This window comes from Mus caroli, chromosome 13 (assembly GCF_900094665.2).
Source record: "Mus caroli chromosome 13, CAROLI_EIJ_v1.1, whole genome shotgun sequence".
NCBI classification, from domain to species: domain Eukaryota; kingdom Metazoa; phylum Chordata; class Mammalia; order Rodentia; family Muridae; genus Mus; species Mus caroli.
In genome coordinates this window covers 32,040,000-32,050,060 of record NC_034582.1, presented here as the reverse complement: position 1 = coordinate 32,050,060, position 10,061 = coordinate 32,040,000, and the positions used below count along the sequence as shown (strand labels likewise).

General features: G+C 43.7%; 1 pseudogene; it reads right to left on the bottom strand.

Annotated features, from left to right (window-relative positions):
* Positions 1–1,276: 1,276 nt before the first annotated feature.
* LOC115029160 lies at positions 1,277–1,398 on the bottom strand (annotated as a pseudogene).
* Positions 1,399–10,061: the final 8,663 nt, after the last annotated feature.

Here is a 10,061-nt window from a genome sequence, read left to right as displayed (position 1 = left end):
CTGGCTCACCAGCAACGCATGCAACTAGGGCCAGCTCTACCTTAATGCCCAGGCAAGGTGCAGGGCCTGCTCTCCCGAGTTCTTGCAGCTGGTGAGGGACACGGCCAGTTTTCCTACTCTCATGAACCCAGGGCCTACTCTCCCACATGCTATAGATGTTGAGGGATGAGGGAGGAGAGGAGGGCATCACTCTCTCATCCATACCATCACTAAAGAGACAAGGGGCAGGCCCAGTTCTGCTGTTCTCAGGTTTCACCTGCAACTCTCACAATCAGGGTTAGCTATACTTTGCTGCAGCTGGTGAGGGACAGGGATAGCTCTCCTGCACTGATGATGTTGGGGCCAGCTCTCTTACCTGCTGTAGGTGGCAGGAGACAGGGCACCATTTCTCCCTTGCCCATGTCACCCCACAGTAGACAAATGGCAGAGTCAGCTCTCCTATGCTCTTGTTCTTGGACTCAGCTTACCCATGTCTCCTCCACCAGGGTTAACTCTTCTGTACTGCACAGGTGAAGGGCAGGGCCTGCTCTCATGATCCCCAGGGCCAGCTCTCCCATGATGCCCAGGTGAGGGATATGACCAGTCTGCACAGCCCTCAGACATCACATGTCCCTAATTGCCAGTCCAGCTCAGAGACTATTGCCTGGCCTTTGATGGTAACAGACCCCTGCTGTTGCAGGATCACAAACACAGACATGGCCCCTGGTGGCAGCACAGGCCAGAACCCCACCATGGTCCCAAGAGGCACCACTAGCTACTCACATCAGGCTGTTCCTCACTAACCTCATGTCTCCAGATCTGCCTCTCTTCATTGTACCTACATCCTTGTTTCTCTTTCTCTTCCATTTCTCTACCACTTACTTGCTCCTCCTAGTGGCATTTGGTGTCTAGGTTCATCTCAGGAGTGGTCCCAGGCATGCTACGCCCCACTAGAGCATTATGGCATTGGGCAGGAGTCTTCTTGAGCATAGCCTGCCCCCATCCCCCACTCCCACCCCTACACACACACAAGGCTCATGCAGCTGGATTGGTGAAACTCTCAGGGTAGCTCCCATCTAGGCCTCCTGGTGCCAGTCTGGTGTTCATCTCAGGCTTGTTCCCTGCCTGGCCCACTTGAGTGGCCCCTTGTAAGGGTCACCTGTCTCGGGTTCACTCCTGCTCAGGGCCGGCAGTCCCAGACAGTGTTCTAGTCTCTGGCTTTATCCCCATCCTGGGAACATGTCTGGGACTACCTGGTACCTTTTTGATGGTTTTCTCAGACTCCCCCTTTTCAGGGTATATTAGGCGACTAGTCATTCAGATTTCATAGCTCAGAACACTGAGCACAGACATAGACTCTCTCCACACTGCCATCTCCTGAAGGGCATGTGAAGGAACAGCGATGCCTCTAGGGGCAGATGCATGATCTTTTAAAACTGCTTAGCTTAGCTCTCTCTGTTTCTGTCTCACTGTCTCCGTGGGTCTGTCTGTCTGTCTCTGTATCTCTCTCTCTCTCTCTCTCTCTCTCTCTCTCTCTCTCTCTATCTATCTGTTTATCTATCTCTTTGTCTCATTTACCTTAGACTTGCTTCAAATTCCCTAAGTAACTGAAGATAACTTTGAACTTCTGAACCAAGTGCTAAGTGTGTATTTAGGTCATGGTAGGTACTGAACCTAGGACTTTGTGCATGCTAAGCAAACTTTCTACCAACTGGGGTCATTTCTTTAGCCATTTGGGAAGTTTTTTATTTTTATTTTTTAAAGATTGTTTAAAATGTCAGTATTGGGGTCTGGAAATGTGTTTTTATAGTCCATCTCACACAGGATAGCTGAGCTTCCTAGGGCAATAACACAAATGCTTACAGGCAATAAATTGTGACTTTGCCCAGAGATGCAGGGGAAACAGAACATTGAGGTTTAAACTGGGTGCTGCATTTCAGTGCAGTAAATTGGTATTGTAGAGGTCCCTTGTTCCGGCAGGAGTTACAACCACTTCTTAGCGACTGAAAGCTTTCTTCTTATCCTAGTTCTCCCCGACCAAGTCACTTTGCCAGCTTCACATTCTGGCTGTGGTGAAGTCAGAACTTCCATGGAGCAGTCTATTTCTAGGCTAACAGAGGTCATGAGCCATAATCAAACTCATTCATTCATCTAAACAAATAGCTCTTTTCTTTTCCTGCAATGCTAGGGACTGAATTTAGGGCCTTTTGCCTGCTAAGCAAGGGCTCTGCTACTGAGCTATGCCTCAAATCCAAATAGGCATCACTTGAACAATGTCTGCATTCTGGCTTCTGGGAGAGAGGGAGTAGTAAGTAGGATACAAATCCTTTTACGTTGAACGTTCAGCCTTCCAGATATTAACTAATTAGACAAGTACTGTTTCTTAGAGATATTTGTGATATAAGGAGGTGCTGGATTAAGGGAAAGTCTACCAAATAATGGGGCAGCTTGATTTGGGCACCAGCAGAAGCTGTTCTTGAGAGCTATTACACCAAGCATAAAATAAGATCATGTGACATACACCCCATCGTTGTATGCTCTACTTAGACAGGGGACATTCCAACTAAATATGACACAGAATATTCCATTCACTTTATTTGACATGGATTTGTATTAAATATCATTGTATGCACAACCAGGAGAAATCATAGGATGGAAGATAAGTTCTTTTTTTCTTTTGTTGAAAATAGATTTTTTTCATACAATATACTCTGATTATGGTTTCCCCTCCCCCAGCTCCTCCAAGTTTCCCCCCTCTCCCACTCCAATCTGGATCCACAATTTTTCTATCTCTCCGTAGAAAATCCACAGGCCTCTAAGGAGTAATAATAAAATAAAATCAGATTAAAAACAAGTCAGAATAGGACAAAACAAACAATCAGAAGAAAAAAATCACACACGCACACAGAGGAATCCCACAAAAAGACCATATCTGAAGCCATAATATTTACATAAAGGCTCTGAAATAAATAAATAAACAAATAAATAGCTCCAACACAGCATAATGAAACAAAGACCTTCCAGGGATGTCAGTGAATTTATTTTGTGCTGGCCACCTACTTCTGAGAGGGAGTCCTACCCTTAGGTGTGTATACCCAGTTTGTATACCCAGTCAAACTCTATTGGAGAAAACTAAATTTTCCTTTGCAAGCAGTTCTCAGTTGGAACTATCTTTTGGATTAAGGGTTGTGGTGTGCATCTACTTCTCTCAGCTCTAGGACCCCTCTGGTGTAGATCCGGGCAGCCCCCGTGCCTGCTGCCTAGGTCTCTGTGAGTTCGTATGAACATCAATCCTGCTGTGTTTAGAAAGCCTTGTTTCTTTCTGTCCTCCATCCTTTCTGACTCATTCCTTCTTTCTGCTTCCTTTACAAAAGAGTTCCTTGAGCCCCAAGGGGAAGAGTTTGATGACAATATCCCTTTTAGGGCAGAGTGTTCCAAGGTCTCTCGCTTTATGCACACTGACTGGCTGTTGATTTCTGTGTTTGTTCTCATCTGCTGCAGGAAAGAAGCTTTTCTGATAATGGCTGAGCAAGGCACAGATGTATGAGTATAGAAGAAATTTGTAATGAGTACAACTCATGCTATGGCCAAGGTTGCACTCTAAAAACTGACAGCAAGGCCTATTGTTGAAAACAACACCCACACAACTCATTGAACATGACCAAGTTGAGCTGGTGCCTATCTAGAGTCTTTGCTCCCAGTGTTCATGGTACTTGAAAGCACTCTGCATGCTAGCAAAGGAGAAAAGTAAACACCAACCTAGCTACAAAGCCTTTGATCTACAATGGTAACCTACCTGTAAGGTACACAGATGCAATACAGCACAACGGTTGTGGAAGTAAGCAACTGTTATTTGATTGAAGGCGCACTGCAAGAGATGGAATCCATACCTGACACTGCTTGGGTGGCCAAACATCTGAGACTAGATAGACCATGGACCTAGGGGGAAACCAAATGTTATTTTACAATGAATTATCCTCTGGATAGATGCACAAGATGCACCTGGATCTTGAAGTAGATTGAAGTTACTTCCTGGGGAATTGTCACACTGATTACCATAGTGGCTATACAGGTTTTGGGTTTGTTTGTTTTTCATCCCATTGTTTGTGGCTTCATAGATTTCATTAATGGATTTAGTCACATCCTCTTTAGGAACCTCTAACATACTCAGGATAGCTATTTTGAAGTCTTTGTGCTGCAGCTATATTGCCTTTCTCCAGGCCTGTTGTAGTAGGGTTGCTGGGCTCTAGTGGAGGCACATTGTCCTATTAGTGATTGTGTCCAAACGCTGGCACCTAGGCATCTGGGTTTGGGGTGATTGTAATTCTAGGTGCTGATATCTGGTCTTGTCTTTGTTGGGTAGGTTCCATTCCTTTGTTTCTGTTGCCTTTTCTGGTTCTTAGGAGAGTGTGTTAGTTGTAGGTTGACTGGTAGGGACTGGTCCTGAGATCCTGCCAGGTGTGGTCATTGGGGGTCCCAGGTAGAGTGTTTCTAGGTGTTGGGAGCTGACACTTAGGAATGGGGACAGACAAGAAGAGGGGGTCCTGTAAGGAAATGGGTAGAGAAGAGGAGAGGACTCAGCAGGTGGTCTTCTATAGAGTTGAGGATGAGACTGGGGGATTTGATTTGGAGGCAGGTAAAGACAGTAAATGTTACCCATCAGATTCCCTGGGTGGCATTTCTGGAGAGATTCCAGAAATGCCTCTGTGAGCTGGAGGCTGAGACAAATGGATGGAGTGGTGGAGAAAGGCTGTAGAAGATGATCTGGGTGATCTTTGGGAATGGGGGCAGAGAGCGTATCAAAGTTCTTCAGGAATTCCTAGAATCTCTTTATACTGAGTCCATCCACTTACTCTCACCACGGAGCGGTTGATGGTGATGCTTTTCCACACAATATCATTTTCCTCACCATTAAGAGCATTGTGATGTGATATTTCTGAAAAGAATCCATAAAAGAACTGAAAGCTATTGGTACTGTGCTGTAAGCCAAATGTGCAATTATGTCTCAATAACCTCTCTATGGCTTTGGCTCGGGGAATGTTGCTTAATAGATTTGATCCACTGCCCCTCACTCCCACCACAATCATTTACTTCCCAGTATAAGAGTTACTGAGTGAGCTACTTTGTCTCAGGATTTGCACACAGACCACCAGTCCCATTCTGCAGGCTGTGAGGCTTCCACTGATGATGTGAGCGTAGACACAAATGAACATGAACAATAGCATCCCAATGGCCTGTACCAACAATGCACCCATGCTGAGGTACCCCAATTCAGAGTTGTTACTATGAGGAAAGTATATTTGAAAACAATAAAAGATGGTAGTAGTTTCTGAGAAGAGGGCATATAGATGAGGAAAACTGAAACAAACAAGAAAAGTAGTGAGAGAGGATGTTTGAGAGTCAGAGAAGACATTGCCCAGCCCCGGGGTGGTAAACTGTGATGCCTTTCAAAAGACTTAAAATCTTGGCCTTGTGTACATGTTTACTGATGCACTATTTACAATAGCTAAGAAGTGGAACCAACCTGGACATCCATCAATAGATGAATTAATAAAGAAAACTCGAAGCCTAGACACAAATGAGTTTTATTCAGCCATAAAGAAAAATGAAATTATAACACTTGCCAGAATTTAACGAAACTAGAAATTATTTTGCTAGTTTTGCATGAAATAAGGCACTAATACTGCACGTTTTCTTTCAAATGTGGATCATGGATTTATATATAGGAAACTAGAAAGAGGACCATGAAAGAGAGAAAGAGATCTTAGCCAGGGGAAGAGTCAGAGAACGCATGTAAAATGAAAGCAGAAGAGAAGCCACAGAGGCTAGGAGGTTTTTCAGTGGGAGGGAGAGAAAGAGGGAATAGAGGAGGAACTACAAGAACATTAAAACGTTGCCACATATAAAATTAAAATGTTAGTGCTAGAAGAAAGGTCTCCATACAAAACTGACAAACGTCTGAGGCAATGGTCATGCTAAATTCTTTGGTATCATTATACAATATATACATGTTGAAACATCACAATATGCTCTATAATATATGAATTTTGTGTCAGTTAAAAGCAACAGCAGGAGTTGGAGAGATAGCTCATCAATTAAAATCATATACCATTCTTCTGAAGGACCTGAGTTTGATTCCCAGCACCCAAAAAAGTGGTTTACAACATCCTGTAACATAAGCTTAAAAAAGATCGGCTGCCCTCTTCCGACCTCCAGGAGCTCTTACATGCATATGTTTACACATAATATAGACCCATATACATTTAATTAAAAAAAATAAAGCCAAACAACAATAGTAATTGTGTCTGTCACCCAAGAACAGAGGTAAGGCAACCACTGATAAGGATAAGAACACTCTTAAGTCTTGTGCAGGTAAATGGTAAACTGTCAACAGAGCTGCAAGAAATAGCCAAAATTAAGAAAGAAAGAGAGAGAGAGAGAGAGAGAGAGAGAGAGAGGAAGAAACAAAGAGACAAAGAAAGAGAAACAAAGAACGAAAGAAACAAATAGAAAAACTAAGAAGCAAAGCAAGAAAGGAAGGAAGGAAAGAAGGAAGGAAAAGAAAAACAAGCAAGCAAGCCAGAAGAGCATGTGTGGGGACCATGGGCCAAGCATTGGCCATGTCTCCTCAGTGTCTCCTCCCCGACCCCACAGGAACTCCTTATAGAAACAGCTTTCTTCCCTTTTCTCCAGTGTTCCTTTCCTCCTTAATAAGGTGTTCTGTTTCTAACAAGATTAATTTCTTTTTTTAAAATATTTTTTATTACATATTTTCCTCAATTACATTTCCAATGCTATCCCAAAAGTCCCCCATACCCTCCCCCCGCCACTTCCCTACCCACCCATTCCCATTTTTTTGGCCCTGGAGTTCCCCTGTACTGGGGCATATAAAGCTTGTGTGTCCAATGGGCCTCTCTTTCCAGTGATGGCCTACTAGGCCATCTTTTGATACATATGCAGCTATATACATATGAGCTCCGGGGTACTGGTTAGTTCATAATGTTGTTCCACCTATAGGGTTGCAGATCCCTTTAGCTCCTTGGGTACTTTCTCTAGCTCCTCCATTGGGAGCCTGGTGATCCATCCACTAGCTGACTGTGAGCATCCACTTCTGTGTTTGCTAAAGATTAATTTCTTTATCCTTTACATTGAAGAATATATTCTTACCCATAATCTCTCAGTTTGAACAACTTTAACTGTGCTCTTGGAAAGCTCATTAGTTAGAGTCCTATCTATGTTACTACATAGAGTTCCTGAGGGAAGAAGAAAGACAAAGAAGAAGGAGGGGGGGAATAAAGGAAAAAAAAAAACAGTCCATGGAGCCACCTGTCTATGGCATTCATTTCCTGTGTGTTTCTGTTCCATTGCAATCCAGTGCTTGATAGAAAAGCAAGGGGATCAGAACAGCTAAATGACTTGGACAAAGTTGCTTAGATAATAAGGTTTTTGCATACAGAACTTACGTCTCCAACTTCGATCTACCTGCTGGACTGTTATTTAACTCTGAGCAATCCCTTGCAGGAAGCTCTCAGGTGCCTTTGAGGTGCAAGAGCAAATTCTCTGTGAGAAGAGATTCCAGAATAAACAAGCAGTAATGGTTAACAGCAGAAGCGTAAACATGACCCTGATGGATGACCCCTGTAAGTAAATTTGTTCTCTTTTCCTCCTTTAAGTATATTGGTGGGTTGGACTCTGGTAGGAATAGCTGTGGCATGATGGATGTTTCAGTGGCAATTATTCGTGAGAAGGCTCCTCTGATAGGTCCATTTTAATGGGACCACCAGGCAGTGGCATTAACAAGGACAGGCCTATTCGTTTCTCTGCCTCACTCATTAGCTTCTCTCAGCTCAAGGGGAAACTGCTGTCTAGTGTGGCCCAGATTCCCTTCAGAATAAGCAGGGTCGTCACAACTCTCATTATGGTGCCTCAGGGTAGAGTGTGGGGAAGAAGGACTGGCTGAAGACACTGAGAAATTGCACCGCCATCTCTCCTACCAGGAGGGGAGGGGTAGAGAGTGTTGCTTTGTGCTGAACATTCTAGAAATTAATGAACAGCACATAGTCATAAAAGGTGTCTAAGGGGGCCAGTCCCAGGCTATCTGGCCCACTTGGCAATGGAGTGTTAGGAGTACAGAAAGTTGGGGGAAATGGCTGTGGTCCACAAAGCTGCATTGGAGGAGGGATGGGTGGTAACTTGTTCAGGGTGACATGAACAGCAGGGGTAACTGCTGGAACAGTTACTTTCACACAAGGTCATCAAGACTGAGACTTTAATGATGTCTCCAAAATACTGTTTTTGTTTGTTTTTTGTTGTTTTGTTTTGTTTTGTAGCACCCTTGGCTATACCAGACAAAGAGGGTTAACCTGACAAAGTGTGACATATTTAGAGATCCTTTTGCCCATGCTCAATACAGGACCCTTTGGATAGAATTTGGGCTGGAGAGAGCATATAACATAAACCTGAGGCGGGCATCATCTCAAATGTGTCTGATATCTACATCTGCCTCAGGATTTTTTTTTCCTTCTGTGTTTGAAATTGTGTCTTAAACACAAGGTCTTCCTGTCTCCACCTGGAATTACAGACATGTGTCACCATCCTCCACTTGCCTAGACCTTCTGTTCTTTTTGTATCCCTCTTCTTCCAACAAGTCTAGACATAAACACCAAGATGTTTAAGTTAAGAGAAATTGCTGATACAGTAGTGGGAGTTGGGGGGGGGGGTTGCAGCCAAAAGGATCCCAACCGTTAAGTCGCCAACTTTGATCTATCTACTGGACATTATTTTCCTCTGGGCAATCCCTTACAGGAAGCTTACAGGTTGGAATTTGGGAATACTGTGGTGGGGAATCTCAAGTTAATGGGGACTAGGGTCATCTGAGGAACCAGGGGCTGCAGGTCCGTGAGAGAAATTCCAGGACTGAAGGGAAAAGATCAAGTGACAACCTCTAGCATGACTCAGCGTTGACTGCCTACCTTTGCTTTTGGCTGTCCTGTGTGTTTATCTTTGTTGTTGCTGCTGATGCCACCACCATCGTTTAGATTCTTTGGCCTTTTCATGTAGCTAAGGACCAGCAATTCTCCAGAAACCCTCAACACCAGAAGAGGACTACTGGACCATCTAGCTTTGTGGGCTGAGATTCTCATTTTCTTCATTGTCCAAATGGTCACCATTACACTACCTAGCCCTTAGTATATCTCATGATATACATGCATTCCTTAGATTCTTTTTCTCTAGAGATCCCATCTACTACAGGTACTGAGGTATAGATCTGAGGTGGGTACTGAAGTGGTTTCTCTTCCTGGGTGTACAATCTGACTTGGCGTTAGACAGAACCGTTGAGTAATTGTTACCAATAGAAAGTGAACATGCATTCTGTTTAGTCAAGAGTCTGAAGCAGGTGGCTCTGACTAGATTATCCTGGGGTGGCCTGCCATGTCATCATGAGTCCTTAAATGTAGAAAATGATTCAGAAGAACCCAAGTGTTATCGTGGGAAAAAATGCCATCAACGCTGCTGGCTGTGGGTTGGAAGAGACACCAAGAGAAGAGCCAAGAAGTGAAAACAGCCTCCAAAGAATGGAGGAGACCAGAAAACAGATTCTCCTCAAACTTCCAAAAGGAATGTAGTCCTGTGACACTTGTCCCCTTTTGGACTCTTGAACGCTGAACGTGTATGTCGATGAGTCTATGCTGATTGAGGTATTGCGTCTATAATAATTTGTTACGGCAGCCATACTGGGAAATCATGCACTTGGAATTCTAAATAAAATAGAAGATAAAGGCTACAGACACAGCATCAATTTGTCATAAGAAACAATATTTTAAAAAGCATTTATTTATTACTGTTATTTTTCACTTGTGTGTAGTTTTTATTCACAACCATCCTCCCTGTAGAGACTGGGGCTCCTATTGTAGGTGCCCAATAAACAAGATGCTAAAATTCATGGTGGGTGACACCAGATACACCTCTGTGTGTGTGTGTGTGTGTGTGTGTGTGTGTGTGTGTGTGTGTGTGTGTGTGTTAGATTCAAGCTACACTAAATTGGTGCTAGCCTGGGAATTAGGGGGCATAAGTTGAGAGGA